Genomic DNA, 8,228 nt, shown 5'->3' on the forward strand with positions numbered 1-8,228 from the left:
TTCCCACCGGGAGGAGTCAGGGTTAGCTCTGCGTTCTTCAGCAGGAGTCACGCGAATGCAATTGTTGATTTATTTAAATAAAAGGAGTTGGCAGCCTAATCAGTTTGGAAATTAATTTCCTTGTTAATTTGGGGGTTTTGACTTGCTCATGAATATTCACAAATGCTCGTCTTGTTGTGGTTTTTTTTTTCCTCTCCTCCATGTAATTTATTTTTGTGATTGTCAGATCACCTCTGAAGGTGACATTTCCCTCCTCGTTCTGCAACGCAGCAAATGTATTCAATCTTATGCCTTGGAAGAGGAGCTCCATCCTGGCACTGACATCTCTTTTACTTCTCTCTTCTTTGCCAGTGTCCTTCCTCCCTGCATGCTGCCTAGGAAGAAACAGGAGTGAATCTCCTCGAAGAGGGCTGGCCTGGACTTGATAACAGGGAGTGCTTGTCAGAATGCCCTATACCTGGCAAGGGAATGTGTCACTTGAGGATTGGGACAAAGTGGTTAATTTTTCTTAAGGTGCCTGGAGTTTTCTGCTCCCCCTCCCACCCCGCACTGCCGAGCACCCTTCAGCAGCACGTGAGGCAGCGTGACTAACATCTGCCACAGACACTTGATTTGTCTTATCTCCTTCCCTTCAAAGGAGGCAAAGTCAGAGAAACACGGGTGTGTGTCTCTGGAGAGTACAGCTGATCTCCTTACCTTCTTTCCCAGCTCTCTGTTCCCTCCCTTTACTTATGCTGGCAGCTCTTGCTCCTTTCCACACCAGGGAAGAGCATCCTGGTTGCCACCACGAGTTTCTCCTGGTGAGACATGCCTGTGTCTTATGTGTGTGTGTGTGTGTGTGTGTGTGTTTAGGGCTTCTAGGATTTCATAACTCTGGCAGGCTGGGCTCAGCTGAGGAGCGTGGTGAATAAAAAAGCCTGTGTAAAACCACTGGTGCTGGGGCAGGAGGAGCAGTGTGGGGCGAAGAGGTGCCCTCCTTATGCTGTGCTCATGCACAGAGACAGGCTTGGCTGAGAGCTGGCCCCACAGCAAGTAACGTGATGTGCATAGTGGAGACACCCAGGCCAGTCTCCAGACCAGCTCATTTCTTTAGAAAGGCCAGATTTGGTACAGCCTCCCTCTATCCAACTTGCTGGGATCTGTGCGAGGAGGGCTGGCCAGGCTGCGCCAGCCCAGGCTGGGAGCTGGGCAGGGGCTGACAGAGAGGTTCACAACTCTGCAGCAAGGAAATAAGGCAGCAGCAATGCCAAGTGGCTGCAGGAGGTAGCAGAGCCCTGGAGCAGGTGGTAGGTGGAGGTTAGTGGGGCCTCCCTCCTGGGAGCAGAGTCATGTGAATAACACAGCCGGGTTCCCACCTCCTGCTGAGGGCACCAGCTCCTGACAAGCTCAGAAAAGAAAATGTGTGGAGAAAGCCAGCCGGTTACCACGACAATTGCGCTCTCACAACCTTTGTAACAACTTCTGCTGTGCAGCTTTGGCCCGGGAGGGTGGCAAACACACACCTCCACGCTGGCTGCCTGTTCCATCTCCCATCCTTGTTGCCTCCTCCACAATCACATCTGACTGTCACGTTCCCACCTCAGCACTTTCCTTCTTTATCTACTCTCCTGATTTCTCCAGTTCTCTCTTTTTTCACCACCCCAACACAAAGCACACACCCCTGGCCCTTCAGTTGTGATTACAGACCATCCTCCCGTGGTGCCACTGTACTCTCTTGTGCTTGAGCACCTTTTGTTTGCTGTCTGGGTGTAAACTGCACTGCTCACCGTGGCTGCCCCGGTAACATAGGTGGTATTTTGTGTCATAGGATCCTGCTGGGCTGGCTTCTAGGGCTGGTAAATCTGGCCTAATGAGCCCTCATGGCATCATTAAGCTGGTTTAAGTGGTACCTGAATTTGTTGGGGGTACTGACCAGTAGGCAGAGATGGACAGATAGACTTGGAAGGTGTGATGATGTAGTGACACACATTTTAAGGATGGCGGCTGTTCATTCTCACCCAAATTTTTAGCTGATTGTAGGACAATATTTGGTTTATTCTGCAGCTGGTATTTTAATCTTGAGAGTACATTTCTCAGCAAGGCATGTTGTCCTCACTCTTTTCAGGGAACTGACATCTCTTTGGCAATCGGCTGATTAAATCCCCTGGCAGCACACAGCAGAGAGCATTTCAGCACGTCATTCTTGCTCGTTTTTTGGTTGGTTTTTTTTTTTTTTTGGTTGGTTTGTTGTTTTTTTATTTTTTCTCCTGCTGCATGGAAATAGATTCCATTTTCCCCTGCTTGGTAACTTTTCTACTTAGTGTTGTTTAAGCTTTTAGAAATACACAGTAATGGAGAGTTACAGATGCGTGTTATCCTGCACATGCTTGGTTGCTTGAATCATTTCATTATAGTGGCATCTTGCTCTGTTAAGGGCAAGGAGCAGAAACCACACACCTGGGATACACTCTGGAATTTGAAGCACATGCAGCAACAATGCAATCCTTTTTCAGTGAAAAAAGTAAGTTTCTCTGGAACCAGGAGAAACTGGGAGGACTGGGAACTTGGAGGTGGGTCCCTGTTGGGCAGGAATGTAACAACCTGTGATTGGATCAGCCTTGGCTCCAGGCTGAGTTCATTTGGCCACTGTAGTGTAGTAAGGGCAGTTAGTTACTGAAACTTCTGGCCAATGTGCCATGAATACAAATCTCATAATTTCGAAGGAGGAAAAAGTATTACTCATTAGATGTGTCAGGACAGCAAGAATGACTGAGGACCTTCAGCACAGGGCAAAAATCACGGTTACATCAGAAGTGCCTGAGAGGGTCCCTCTTGAGTGGGCACAGGCAAAGCCTGCTCCAGTAGGGTGATAAGTTCTCTGTGGCAATAACCCCTGTATTTTATTAGATCCCCACAAAAGTTATCAAGAAGCATTTCAAACGTGATTCAGCAGTGAGCCCTTCAAGCAATGAAGGTCCCCTAGGCTGCATTAGCAAAGGTGTAGTCAGCAGATCAAGGGAAATTATTATTCCCACCCACCTGAGAGGTGTGAGGCCCCTCCTGAAGATCACACCCCAGCTGCAGCATGGCCAGAAAAAGGCCCCCACGGTGGAGGGTAGAGCACACAATGCACAAGGAGAAGGCTGGGGGAGCTGGGTTTGTTAAACAGGGAAGACCGAGGGGGTGTCTAGTTGCTGTCTGCTCCTACCTAAAGGAAAGCTGTAGACAAGGGGAAGCCAGACTCTTCAGCAAACATGGATCAAGAAACAAAGGACAGATGTTGAGACAAAGAAATTCTAAACATGTGTAAGAAAAAATTTCTTCCCCTTGAGAGCAATTCAGTAGGGGAAGATGTGCCTTAAAAGACTGGGATAGCTCCATCCTTGGAGATGTTCGGAAGTTGTGTGAGCAAGGCACTAAGCAAGCTGACCTAGCTTTGGAGTTATCCTGCTATAAGCAGGGAATTGGACTAGAGACTTCTAGAAATCCCTTCTCAACTGACTTTTTGTGTGGGTCAGTGTTTTTGTGCTGCTGATCTGCCAAGAGCCAATGTTCAGTGTCTTCACAATGCTGGGAGCCAGAAGGTCAGTATGCTTGTTTGGCCCCGTGGAAATGCATCTGTGCTGACAGCAGCATTAGCATCTGTAAAGCCTTTCTGCACAAATGTCTCTTCTCCAGCTGGCTCACCACCCTCTGTAGCACAACTTGTCCCATTTTATACTACAGATGAATCTCCTAACAGCAAGATCTGGTTGGTTTGGGGGTGACTCCATAAGCTGTGACACCCATGTTTTTCTGAACAGCAGCAATCGCTGAAATGTCATTTAAAACTATATTGCAACATGTAAGAGTTCCCTCCCTACACAAAACCCTTGCTTCTTCAGAACCAGAGAGGCTTTAATAACTGGTTTAAATGCTTGGTTTAGGTGTCTGCATGTTGCTTTGCAGTCAGAGAATCTGTGATGAGTTTCAGGGGATTTCTGTTCCCTTTCAGGAGTTAAACAGCCACTTCTCAGCCCCCCTCTTTTTGAGAAACTTGCCTCTGTGATAGGCTAAACTGTGGCTTTCAGCTCACCAGGAGAGCAGAGGGATGGGTGCTCAGCTGATGCACTCCTCACACCACCTTCAGTGCTCACCACAGTGCTGCTAAAACACCTCTGGGTCTTTACAGCTGCCTCCTGTCATTTCTCAATAAGAAGGATGATGCTGAAAAAGGTGGGAGAAGAGGATAGAAGAAAGGGTGGAGAACAGTAACTTGATGTATTAAGGCAAAAGCAAACCTTGAGAAGCTCTGTAAAAAGCAAGACTTGAGCTCACCATCTTACCTTGATATTTGTGTTTTTTTTTTTTTTTTCAAAGCTGTCTGAGGAAGCAGCAGTTTTGGGAGCAAAGATTTGCAGCATATCCATCAACTTCAGAGTAAGCATGTCAGGCCTGGGAAAAAGGAGCTATATTTCAGGAAGAGAGAAAACAAAGTACTCTGGGCAGCTGCAAACCCATTAGTCTACTCTCAACAGAGTATAAGGTTAAGAACAAATTACAGAAGGAAAACAGAATTAAAGCTACAGCAGTAAGTGGAAAATGGAATCAAATACAAAATGGGTTTATCAACAAAAGCACAGTGTGCCCTTAACTTGATCCTTTTCTTTACCTCCTTTCCCTTACCTGGGTGAAAAAAGAAATTGGTAAATCTAATCTAGTTGGATTTCAGTAGGTCATTTGTTGCAGTAAGGGCTGGAAGGCAGCTAGATAAGCTGAAGTGAAAGGAATTAGTAGCAGAATTTTAGGTGGGTAAAATGCCGGGGAGAGGCAGATGATGTGTGGAGTCAAAAGGGAACTGCCACCATGGAGGAATGTCACTGGCCTTGGGAATAATTCTCCTTGCAGTAATGGCTCTAGCTCAGCAAAAAGCAGCATGAAAAGGAAGTTTGCTGATTAAATGCATTTAGGAGAATTACTCACAGTCTGAAGCAGAGAAGTGCAAGGTCCTGTTCTTTGCTCCTGCTAACAGGAATGTCTTTTACACACAGAGATTCGCTGGTTAGAAATGACAGAGGAAGAGACAGATCTGGGTGCATTCATCATTCACGAGGTGATTATGAAGCCCCGATGTGACGTGATCACAAAGACAACAGCCTTAAAGAGATCATTACGTTAATCTTATTTAGGATGCTGTATACAATTTGTCAGTCATATTCAGAAGTGGGCTCGGGGCTGGCAGCAGTGTGGGGGAGCTGGAATAACAGAGTCTGTCTCTGTGCCTACCCTTGCTCACCGTATGAGTGGACACGGAGCCTTCCTTAGCTTAGCAAAAGGCTGGAATGGATGAATTTAGCTCTAAAAACCCATTTTATACACAGGGATGTGGGCAGTGAAATAAGCCATTATAGAAGGGAAGGTGATCAGCCATGATTTAGTTGGGCAGTCCTTTTCTCTTCTGAGTTTGGCTCTTTTTAAGGCTGCACAGATTTACCTCTCCCTGCAATTTGCTGTGCTTCCTTGGCAGGCAGAGCAGGTTAGCACGACAAGCACAGCATTATAAGAAAAGATGTGCTGAACACAGACCCACAAGCCCACATTTTTCTGCTCCATCCCCCAAAGAGTTTTTCCTTGAAGGGTAAGAGATCAGTCCAAAGTCTTGTGCTCTTTATGCAGGTGACTTCTTGGTGCTTCTCCCACACAATGCCTGCTCCCATAAGCTCTCTCAGAAAGGAAGTTTAAAACCCAGCATCTCAGAAAAGGCTCGGTTCTTTGGAGAAATACACAAAAGCCAGTCTGAAGTAAATGTGCTACATGCCCCTGCAGCAGAACTGAAAGGGTTTCATTGTGCTGGTTTTCACGTTGGAGAAAGAGTGGTAGGTCTTGAACCTGGTTTACACCTGGATGGGATTAGTGCTGATCTAACACTTGACTGAGGGTGGGGGGTTGCAGTAAGTATAGCTTGCTGCAGCTTGCTTCTGACAATGATTTCTGAGGTTTATTTAATTTAATTGGGGGAAATGAAATTGGGACGAGACCTCAGGCAATCATGTAATTCAGCCTCCTGACCCGACGACAAGATTAAGTAAGCACAACTCATTCCTGACAGATATTGGTTGAACCTGTTCTCAGCAGCCTACAATGACAAGGCTCCCTGGCCAATCTAGTCCAGCATTTTATTGCTCGATAGTTAAAAAGCTTTTTCTACCACACAGCTTAAGCTCTCATTGATGAAAATGAATCTACCGATTTCCACAGCCCCGTTGAAAAATGCCTTTCCACCCTGACACTGCAATCTCCCCAAACCAGCTGTATATACTTTTTGGCAATTGTGTGCATCTTTTTTGGAAATTCCAACTGTGGTTTTTTTCCCCACTGTTTGTGCTTTTCACTCTATCAAAAGCTTTGGAGTCAAGACGTATCACATCTACTACACCCCCCAGCCCGCCACTGCAGTTACCCTGTCAGACAGCGAGATTAGATGGGCTTAATGTGATCTTCCTGATGAATTGAAGTTGGAGGGTTTTTTCAGGTTTGAAGTGCCTATCGGAGGGGAAGCTAATTCATACGTGCAGCTGCTGCCTGACAGGGATGAGAAAGAGGCTGGGGTGGAGGGGCTGGGGGCTGTGGCCAGCTGAAGGGGAAGGAGGCAATTCCAGCCAGGACAAGTAGTCTGCTGTTTGGTTTCTAGGGATAACAGAGTCTGCCAGGAGCCCCTTGGGTAAGCACCGCAAAGTGTGGAAGGACGGTCTGCTACAAGTGTTTTCACAGAGTGTAACATCAGTGATGCACCAAGTCTGTGCACCGTGAACCCCTCTGGAATTCATTATGGACTAAAACATGCTGAGAGGTTTTCAGAGTTAACAGGCTTGGGCTGCATCACTCTGGGTGGCTTTTTAGGTTTCAGCAGCGCTTGCGCCTTTATTGTATCCCAGAGTTTTCACAGCATCTGGAGCAGATCCCTCTGGGCAAGGCTCCCAAGCTTCAGGTAAACATCATGTTCAGGGAAGTACTTTTTTAGATGTGTTTACAACATCAGCAGGGAGAACTCACCAGCTGCCTTGCTTCCTCTCACTGTAGTGCAGACAGCTTATCTCCCAGGGTTACTTCATTGTCCTCCTTGTGCTGTAGTTCACAAAGAGCTAAGCTCAGCAGCAGCAGTGTTAGCTAGTCACAGCACATCTTGCAAACTTGCCACTGTTTCTCCCCCATATCACACACCTGGACACTCCTTTTTCCCCAGCAGGCAAGGCACACAGCCATATGGCAGGAGGAACAGCTCCTGATGAGAAGCAGAGCCAGTTGCTGAGTTTCCCTGTCCATCGTGTCCCTTTCTCCCATACCAGCTTCATCCTTCCCTCATTCCACCTCTTTCTAGGATGGGGAAGTCATTCTGTCCTTGTTAGAGGCTAAGCCTGCCATCTGCTGAAGACATGACTGTATTTGTGCCAGAGTTCTCAGCCATGGGACACAGGGCAGGCTGGGGAGCTGCAGTTCTGTCACACAGCTGCTGCAGTTTTAGCCAGATTCAGCTACTGCTGCTTGAGGCAAAGCCAGGCACAGCTTGGGGTGGCACTTATCAGAGACCATTCCATTAAGTGGTTTCACAGAATCACTGAGTGGCTGAGGTTGAAAGGGAGCTCTGGAGGTCATCTGGTCCAGCCTGCCCCTGCTGAGGAATCACCCAGAGGGTCTCCATGAGCAGCAGTCAATGCTGGGTACAGGCCTCCTGCTAGACTTTGTGCCCCTGCTCACCCTCTGTGTCTGGCCATTCAGCCAGGTTTCAGCCACCTCACAGTTTGCTCATCCAGCCCATACATCAGCAACAGTCTGTGAGCACTTTGTGGGAGATAGTGTCAAAGGCTCTGTTGAAGGTGAGGCTTTTTATCATAGAAGGTTATCAAGTTGGTCAAACATGACTTCCCCTGCATGAATTCGTGCTGACTATTCCTGATGATTTTCTGGTCACTCACATGCCTGGAAATGATTTCCAGGATTGCCCTGTTCCATCATCTTCTCAGGGACCAAGGTGAAGCTGATTGACCCTGGATCCTCCTTCTTGCCCTTCTTGAAGACAGGAGAGATGTTTCCTTTCCCCAGGTGTCAGGTACTTCTCGCAGGTGCTATGACCAATCCAGAGTTATTGAGAGTGGCCTTGCAATGACTTCTGCTGGCTCACTCAGCACTTGTGGGTGAACCCCATCAGGATTTGATGCATTTCTTCTGTTTCAGAGGCAAGCAGATCCAACTGCCTGTATCCATAAGCGTGT

General features: G+C 47.3%; 1 long non-coding RNA gene across 1 annotated transcript; it reads right to left on the minus strand.

Annotated features, from left to right (window-relative positions):
- Nucleotides 1-47: 47 nt before the first annotated feature.
- Nucleotides 48-5,041, minus strand: LOC136569389 (uncharacterized). Its single transcript, XR_010785342.1, has 3 exons — nucleotides 4,942-5,041; nucleotides 4,305-4,413; nucleotides 48-374 (listed from the first exon to the last, which is right to left on the minus strand). It is a non-coding gene; the product is annotated as an uncharacterized lncRNA (long non-coding RNA).
- Nucleotides 5,042-8,228: the final 3,187 nt, after the last annotated feature.

Source organism: Molothrus aeneus, chromosome 2 (assembly GCF_037042795.1).
Source record: "Molothrus aeneus isolate 106 chromosome 2, BPBGC_Maene_1.0, whole genome shotgun sequence".
Classification (NCBI taxonomy): domain Eukaryota; kingdom Metazoa; phylum Chordata; class Aves; order Passeriformes; family Icteridae; genus Molothrus; species Molothrus aeneus.